Here is an 8858-nt window from a genome sequence, read left to right as displayed (position 1 = left end):
TGGCTGGGTACAGTGTACTTTATTGATGATGTATGACAAGGTCAGGCTCTCTAAGCCCCTCCCCCTCCTTCAGGGGTTCTGGATGGAATATTCTCAGTGTGTTGTGGGATTGAGTTGTGGGCAAAGACTCCCCAGCAGCTGAGGGCCTCTCTTCCTCTAGTGCTGTTGCTGAGGCTGGTGGTCCAAGGGGGCTCTTACTGCTTGGAGGCCATGTGGACCATGAGGTCCACCACCCTGTTGCTGTAGCCAAATTCATTGTCATACCAGGAAATGAGCTTAACAAAGTGGTCATTGAGGACAATACCAACCCCAGCATCAACTCCCTCAATATGGTCAACAATGCGTCGTGCACCACCAACTGCTTGCCCCCCCTGGCCAAGGTCATCCATGACAACTTTGACATCATGGAAGGACTCGTGATCACAGTCCACACCATCACTGCCACCCAGAAAACCGTGGAAGGCCCCTCTGGGAAACCCTGGAATGATGACTGTGTGGCTGCCCAGAGCATCATCCCCGCATCTACTGGCTGTGGGCAAGGTTATCCCAGAGCTGAATGGGAAACTCACTGACATGGCCTTCCATGTCCCCACCCCCAATGTGTCCCTCTTGGATCTCACCGGCCATCTGGAGAAAGCTTCCATGTACAATGGCATCAAGAAGGTGGTGAAGCAGGCATCAACGGTCCCCTAAAGGGCATCCTGGGCTACACTCTGGACCAGGTTGTCTCCTGTGACTTCAGCAGTGATACCCACTCTTCCACCTTTGATGCTGGGGCAGCAGCAGAAGGGGCAGAGATGATCACCCTTTGGGCACCGCCCCTCAGGTGAGCCCCAGCCTTCTCTAGGGTCGTGAAGACACCAGTGGACTCTACGACATATTCAGCACCAGCCTCACCCCACTCCATGTTGGCGGGATCTCGCTCCTGGAAGATGGAGATGGCCTTCCTGTGCTCAACTCTGATGGTGCCATTGGACTTACTGTGGGTGGAATCATACTGGAACATGCAGACCATGTAGTTCAGATCAATGAATGTCCACTTTGCCAGACTGGAAAGCAGCCCTGGTGAGCAGGCGCCCAATTCGGTCGAATCTGTTCACTCCGACCTTCACCATCGTGTCTCCAGGATGTGACTGGGACTGCATGGCAGCAGAAGAGGCGGCTGTCGGTCGCATGAGGAAGAGCAGAGAGAAAAAAAAAATATATATATATATAGTCACTGGTTTGTTTCTCCATTATAATACACAGATTTATACTGCTATTTTAGAGGTGGGTGAGGGTGTCTTTAATGTAAAACTTATATTCACCTTCCCTATGCAAAAAGAGACCACTTGATTACTTTGTAGGTGCTAATGTAATGGCAATGCCAGCATTAACTATTTCTACTAAACATTTCATAGAAACGATCCCATGTAATGTAAATTGGATAATTCATTCAAATTTTCTTCAAAAGAGACCGGCCTGTCAGGGTGCAGTATAGCACTGATGAAACATACAACTTTCCTCTAGTTCTTTAATGCTTCCTCCCCCTGCACTATCATGACCCCAAATCCGGCTACCTTAGAAATCCAGCTACCTTATAGATAAGAGCTCCCAACAGAGGGAATCCAGAACAGATAAGTTCCTTGGGACCAATAATTAGAGTAGTGATACCAGGAGGGTAGGGGGAAGGTGGGTGGAGAAAGGGGGAACCGATCACAATGATTTTCATTTAACCCTCCACCCTTACCCCCTAGGGAGACAAACAACAGAAAAGTGGGTGAAGGGAGACAACGGTTGGTGCAAGACATGAGCAAAATATTAATTTATAAATTATCAATGATTCATGAGGAAAGGGGGGTTGGGGAGGGAGGGAAAACAATGAGGAGCTGATACCAAGGGCTCAAGTAGAAAGAAAATGTTTTGAGAATGGTAATGACAACATACATACAGATGTGCTTGACACAATGGATGGATGTATGGATTGTGATGAGTTGTAAGAGCCCCCAATAAAATGGTTTAAAAATAAATAAATAAATAAAACATCTTCCAAACTAGTAGAATACAGTATGTTAATGTATGTCAGATGGTAAATTATTTAAATGATTTGCAGTGTACAATATATATGTATGTCTGAGTTTCCAGGTATCCCCACAGTCTGCTTCCTTTTATTGGGAAAACACACTGCAGTCAGTTTGTTGTTTCCTCCCTGCAGGCAATAATGAGTGAAGATTACAGGGAAGAACTTAAACAGCTGTTGGAGTTACACTTCCTTAGCCTAATTGGCAGAGTATAGCTAGTCTCACAACATGTAGAAGATGAGGTGTTGGTAGGCGAGGAAAAAGTTGGATGAATTATGAACATTTTGCATCTCTCGTGTGTACGTTTAATTGATTACATATTAGAGTTGATGGCCACTGCTGCGTTCTGCACACCGCAGCTGCCAGGTGTGGCTGAGGAAGGGAGCACTTATTGTCGGAAATTACAGGAGAGAGAAAATGTTAGCCTCTCTTGCTGATTGCTCTTAGATTCCCAGGTTAAAGTACTGATGAGTTAATTGGCAAACCTAAAATTCTTAGAGATGAAACGCACACAATATCCCCAGGTTTTGAGACTTTGCTGAAACAGTCCTAAGGCGACTATACTATACCACCGCTAAGTTTTTATATGTAGAAAGACAAAGTTTCCAAAATAATAATCCAAAACAAAACACGGCTTGCTTACGGTCCAAATTCATCCCACGTATTGTAACACTGAGCATCACGATTTTCTCGCTGAGTCATAAGAAATGTTAACTGTGAAAAACACAAGACTGTGTTTGCTCTCATCTAGCAGGGTGACGTTTTTGTTGTGATATTTTAATAGCCATCATAAGAGTGAAAAAATGGCCTGATGATGTCTGAGAGTTGAAAAGAAAGCCTAATAATAATTATGCTGGAAAATAAATCGAGGCCATCCCATGGCATAGAGTCCTGGGTGGTGCAAATGGCTAAGTGTCTGGCTACTAACCACAAGGCTGGTTATTTGAATGTACCCAGCGGTACCTCAAGGAACACTGGTAGTGCCGTGAGTAAGAGCTGGGTTGCTAACCACAAGGTTGTTAATTTGAGCCCACCAGCTTCTCCAAGGGAGGAAACTGAGGTTATCCACTCCCACACACTTTTATAGTCACAGAACCCCTGTAGAACCATTATACTCTATCCTATTGGGGTGCTATGAGCCAGAATTGACTCTGACTCACATTTTGGTTTGGGTTTGAGAGGTGTCTTGGAAGAATGACCTGCTAATTTGCTTCCAGAAGATCACAGCCATGGAAACCCCCAGAGAGTGCAGCTTGACTCTGAAGCACACCAGACTGTCACAACATGGAACAGATTTGATAACAAATGGACTTTTTCTTTAGTCCCATGGCAAATAGAAATGTAGGCTACTTTTTTTTTTTTTTAACACTAAGCCAGAAATAATGATTCCTGTTTGGTGTCATCCTGGGATTCTTGGGCAATTTCTAGGTAGTGGCTATATCCTGTTTGCTTTTTGACAAATCTTGTATTAAATAATAAGGCTTCTGAGATCAGTTGGAATTCTTCCAACTTTGTCTTCTTTTAACTGGTTGATGTAGTGACTACTGCTGCTTAGGCCACCTCCTCCATGTGTTTCAATGGATGGCGATGTGCTCTTCTACAGACTTAAAAAAAAATTTATAATAGAAACAGTACTGTGATCGGTTGGTTTGCCAACCAGACCCCCACAGGAACATGTGGGTGGAGTTTAATCATTTCACAGCTTGATTGGAGGGCAACTGAGATAAATATTTTCTGAGGCCAACATCCTTTCTCTCTTTCTCCCTGGTGATCGGACCAGTGTGCTTTTGCCTGATCTAGTTCTTTGGCTCACTGTTTGTGGCATTACCCGTGGGCCCAGCCAAGCTGTGAACCATGTAGCCTTGCTGTGCGTCTCTCCAGCTTGAGGATCCTTCAAGACCTGCTTTGCCACACTGCTGGTGGATCATGTCACTGTGCGTACATCACTAGTGCTCAAGACTCCATCAGGCCTTCTTTGCTATGCTCCTGTTGCTTTTCCACTCTGCTGTCTGCTGCCTGGGGCTGACTCTGCTTGTCTTGCCTAAGGGCAGAGTCTGTTGTCTGCTTCCTTGACCTTGGAAAGGCAGCCAGTGTGAGTTGAAGGACCTTCAGTATATTAACTATTCCATGAAAGTGAATTGAACTGAGCCCTCTGTACTGCTATGTGCATTATTTAGACATTATATTCCCTCTAACTGTATAGACATGTGTGTGTGTGTGTGTGTGTGTGTGTGTAATCATAAGTGTCCTGGTTTTGTTTCTCTAGAGAACCTTGCCTAACACAAGTATCAATGATGTTGGAGCAAAAAATCATAGCCATATCCCAAAGAAACAAATCAAACCCAAACCCATTCCCATCAAGTTTATTCCTACTCAACTCAAAGGGACCTAACAGGGAACTGCCCCTTGAAGTTTCCAAGAGTGAGCACTTTATAGATGCAAACTGCCGCATTTTGTCTACATGGGATGCCTGGTACGTTCAAACTACTAATCTTTTGGTGAACAGCTAGGCACTTAACCACTGCAACACCAGGGTTCATTTTACTCTAATACCTACTTTGCTTCCAACTTCATAAAGGAGCTTGAAGAAAAATTAACAAAAGAGAAAAAATGATGCTTTGTCTTGGATTATTTGTATTCCTGAGCAAGCCTCTTCCTTTTTCTAAGCATGAGTATGTCCAGGGCTCCAGTATCTCTTTTAGCACTGGCATTCTATGAGTATGAATTTGATATTTTATTAGTACCATGCAGACACAATTGCTAAATAGTAGTAATAAGAAAATAGAAAAGTATTCAGTAATCATGAAATTGAGAGAGAAGTAAAGAAGGAAGGGCGGGCGGAAAGAAAGAATGAGTCGAGGAGTTCCGATGGTGGTATCTTTCTGCGTCTGTTATGCCCAGGACAAGAAGTCCAGGAGATGGCTCACCAGTGGAGCAAGGGAGGAAACGAAATTCAAAGCAGCATGGGGAGTTTCCTCTGCGCCCCATTAGACTATTTCACCACTCTACAGATGAAGGAGTCAGGGGAGGATATGGATGCTGTTGTTGCTAGGTGCCCTCAAGTCAATAGCAACCCTATATACCAAAGAATGAAACACTGCTTGATTCTGAGCCATGCCTACTATCATTCCTGTGTTTGTGCCCATTGTTGCAGCTGTGATGTCCATTTTTCTCATGGAGAGTTTTCATCTATTTCAATGACATTGGACTCTATCCAGCATTGTATCCTTTTCCGGAGAATGGCCCTTCTTAATAACATACCCAAAGTAAAAGAGACAAATCCTCTCCATCCTTGCTGCTAAGGAGCATTCTGGCTGCATTCTTCCAGCATAGATTTGTTTATTCTTCTGGTAGTCTTTGACAAAGTTGATATATTTAATATTCTTTGCTAACTCCAGAGTTTAAAGATATCAACCCTTCTTTGATTTTCCTTATTCACTGTCCAGCTTTTCCATGGATATGAGATGAATGAGAATATCATCATTTGGGTCAGGGGCACCTTAGTCTCTGCTTTTTTAAAAAAAATTTTTGATCATTTTATTGGGGGCTCGTACAATGCTTCTCATAATCCATCCATCCGTCCATTGTGTCCAGCACATTTGTACATTTGTTGCCCTCATCATTCTCAAAACATTTGCTTTCTATTTGAGCCCTTCATATCAGCTCCTCATTTTCCCCTCCCCCACCCCTCATGAACCCTTGATAATTTATAAATTATTATTTTGTCATATCTTACACTGCCCAATATCTCCCTTCACCCACTTTTCTGTTGTCCATTCCCCAGAGAGGAGATTATATGTAGATCCTTGTAATCAGTTCCCCCTTTCTACCCCACCTTCCCTCCACCCTCCTGGTATCTCCACTCTCGTCACTGGTCCTGAAGGAATCATCTGTCCTGGATTCCCTTTGTTTCCAATTCTTATCTGTACCAGTGCACATCCTCTGGTCTAGCCAGACTTGTTAGGTAGAATTGGGATCATGATAGTGGATGGGAAGGAAGTATTTAAGAGATAGAGGAAAGTTGTATGTTTCATCGTTGCTACACTGCACCTTGACTGGCTCATCTCCTCCCACAACCCTTCTGTAAGGGGATGTCCAGTTGCCCACAGATGGGCTTTGGGTCCCCACTCTGCACTCCCCCTCATTCACAATGATATGATTTTTTCTTCTTTGATGCCTGAAACCTGACCCCTTCAACACCTCGTGATCCCTCAGGCTGGTGTGCTTCTTCCATGTGGGCTTGGTTGCTTCTCAGCTAGATGGCCACTTGTTTACCTTCAAGCCTGTAAGACCCCAGATGCTATATCTTTGATAGCTGGGCATCATCAGCTTTCTTACCACATTTGCTTAGGTACCCTTTTGTCTTCAGTGATCATGTCAGGAAGGTGAGCATCGTGGAATGCCAGTTAAATAGAACAAAGTTTTCTTGCATTGAGGGAGCACTTGAGTGGAGGCCCAATGTCTATCTGCTACCATAATAGTAAATCTATAAATATATGCACATAGATCTATATATTGGTCTTGGAGCATTTTATACATTGAGTCCCAGCTAGTTTGAAGCTATTTCAAAAAATGAAAATAGGACCTCAAAAATATTGCTTTTCTAATGACTCTTATTTATATATGAGTAGAAAGGCAGTGTTATTGATCTTTTATTATTTATGTTATATATATAGCCACAACACTAAAATCCCCACTCTAATTATTAATTTACATATGTTTAACTTTTGGGATATTTTTTGTAGAATATTACAACCCATCTCCAAATAGAGAAGTTTATATTGTTCATGGTAAACTTTTCATATTTATTTCACATTTGTTTAATGCACTGAATAAGTTTTCCAATAAAATAATTGATAGAAAAGGTGATAATGACCATCTTTAATATTTTCCTAAGATATACTCATAAAATATATCCTTTTAAAATATATGTTTTCTGTATATTTGCTTTCAGCCTCTACATTTAAAAAAATGTTCCATGGCTCCTTTGAAATGCACATGCTTAAAATTTATTTCCTTTCCTACTCTAACAGTAACTTAAAAAATAAAGCTATGTTTGTCTCATCTATGTTTATTGTGATTACTGATGAGTTTGACCTATTGATGCTAGTTCATTTAAATGATTTTTCTCAATTTTTCTTTTGACCTTGCTGATTTTAAAATGATTCTATAATAAAGCAAAGCTCATTGCTGTTGGGATGATTCCTATTCATAATGACACTGTTGGGACCGCCATCAGCAAGGTCTGCATAAAACCACCGCTGCTCCCCAGGAGAAAGACAGGGCTTTGTACTACTGTCATCATGAGAGTTTCAGAAACTCACAGGGGCATGTCTACCCTCAGGGTCGCTATGAGTTGGCATTGAGTCCATGGCAATGAACTTGCATTTGAGAACAAAGTAGAAAAAGTAGACCTACCTTAATAGGTGTCCAAGGCTGTAAAGCATGCTGGAAGCCAACTGCCACACCTTTCTCCCAGGGAGTCCTCGTGCCAGTTAGCAACTCAACTCTTAACCACTGCACTTGCAGGGCTCCAGGATCTAACAAGTTTTATCCACTAGAAGTCAAACGTGCACTTTTGTTTTGTTTAGTTTTAGGTAGTCACCCTTAACTTTTAAATTTCAAGTTAGCTTAATGAAGTCAACGTTTAATCAAAACCTCTAATCTCCCAAATAAAATAAAATTTTAAAACTTTAATTCCAATTACTTGTCTCCATATTGTTAGGGTCTACACTGTGTTAGTTTTCACAGTTATATGCATATTTTTCTATATCTAACACAAAGTGGCCATACAGGGTACTAAAGAAAAGGATGGAATTCCTGGTTTAAATCATGTATCTACTGTTTGCCAGTTGTGATTTCTAACTAAGATCCTTTATTTTGGGGGGATTAGTTTCTTTAGCTATAAGTTAGGATTTCATTAGCACCAATCTCATAGATTTGTTGAAAGAATTAAGCAAGTCAACATATATAAAGCTTTTTAAAGGATTTCCAATATATAGAAATGTATGCACATATGTTTGATAAATATACATATTTTTTCATATTTTATTTGTGCCCACATCCTTAAGCTAGTAATTATTACTAGTGCTTTAGACAATTAGTGCTTGATTAGATTTGCTCATGCTTGCTAATTTCTCTGCTTACCATTGCTTATCACATTCCATTCCTCCATTAATTAACATAAATTTCTAACCTTGCTCTTGAATTCTCTCCTCTAATAATTTCTTTAATATATATCCATGATTAGTAATTAAAAATATGTGTATAAAATGTTTTTCTTTTGGTCTATTTCTGAATGATGATTTGATTTAGCAAGGCATAAAATTTTAGGCTGACTATCTTAATTCAGCACTTGAAAGATTCATTGTCTCCCCCCTTAATTATTGTAAATGATCAGTGTTCCAATAATCTTTTTGTTTCCTGGAAGGTAGCTGGTCTTTTTTCTCTGTGTGCTTTTAAGATTTATGTAAGTATTTGTTTGTTACAGTGCGTGGTTATTTCAAAATAATATGCTATGTATGAATTTTGAAATACCAGACTCCATGTTTTTCAGAATTATTTATGGATAATGTTCGGCCATTATGCTTTTTCCTCATCATATAGTTTATCATATATTCCCTACAACATACCCCCTCCAAAAGAAATCCCCATGGTTTGGATAGATGAGGAAGCTGAAATTCAAGGTTCAATGTTCTTCGAGCAGCAAGATGGCTGGGGAGGGCTTCTTGGGAGACTCCAGGAGGGCGGTCTTGCAGTTCTGGCTTAGGTTCTCTGTGCCTGCAGGCTTTGTTCTTC

Source organism: Echinops telfairi, unplaced genomic scaffold (genome assembly GCF_000313985.2).
Source record: "Echinops telfairi isolate 266 unplaced genomic scaffold, ASM31398v2 ScPeMD7_6;HRSCAF=24_0, whole genome shotgun sequence".
In the NCBI taxonomy this organism is placed as follows: domain Eukaryota; kingdom Metazoa; phylum Chordata; class Mammalia; order Afrosoricida; family Tenrecidae; genus Echinops; species Echinops telfairi.
Note: the sequence above shows the minus strand (reverse complement) of the source record.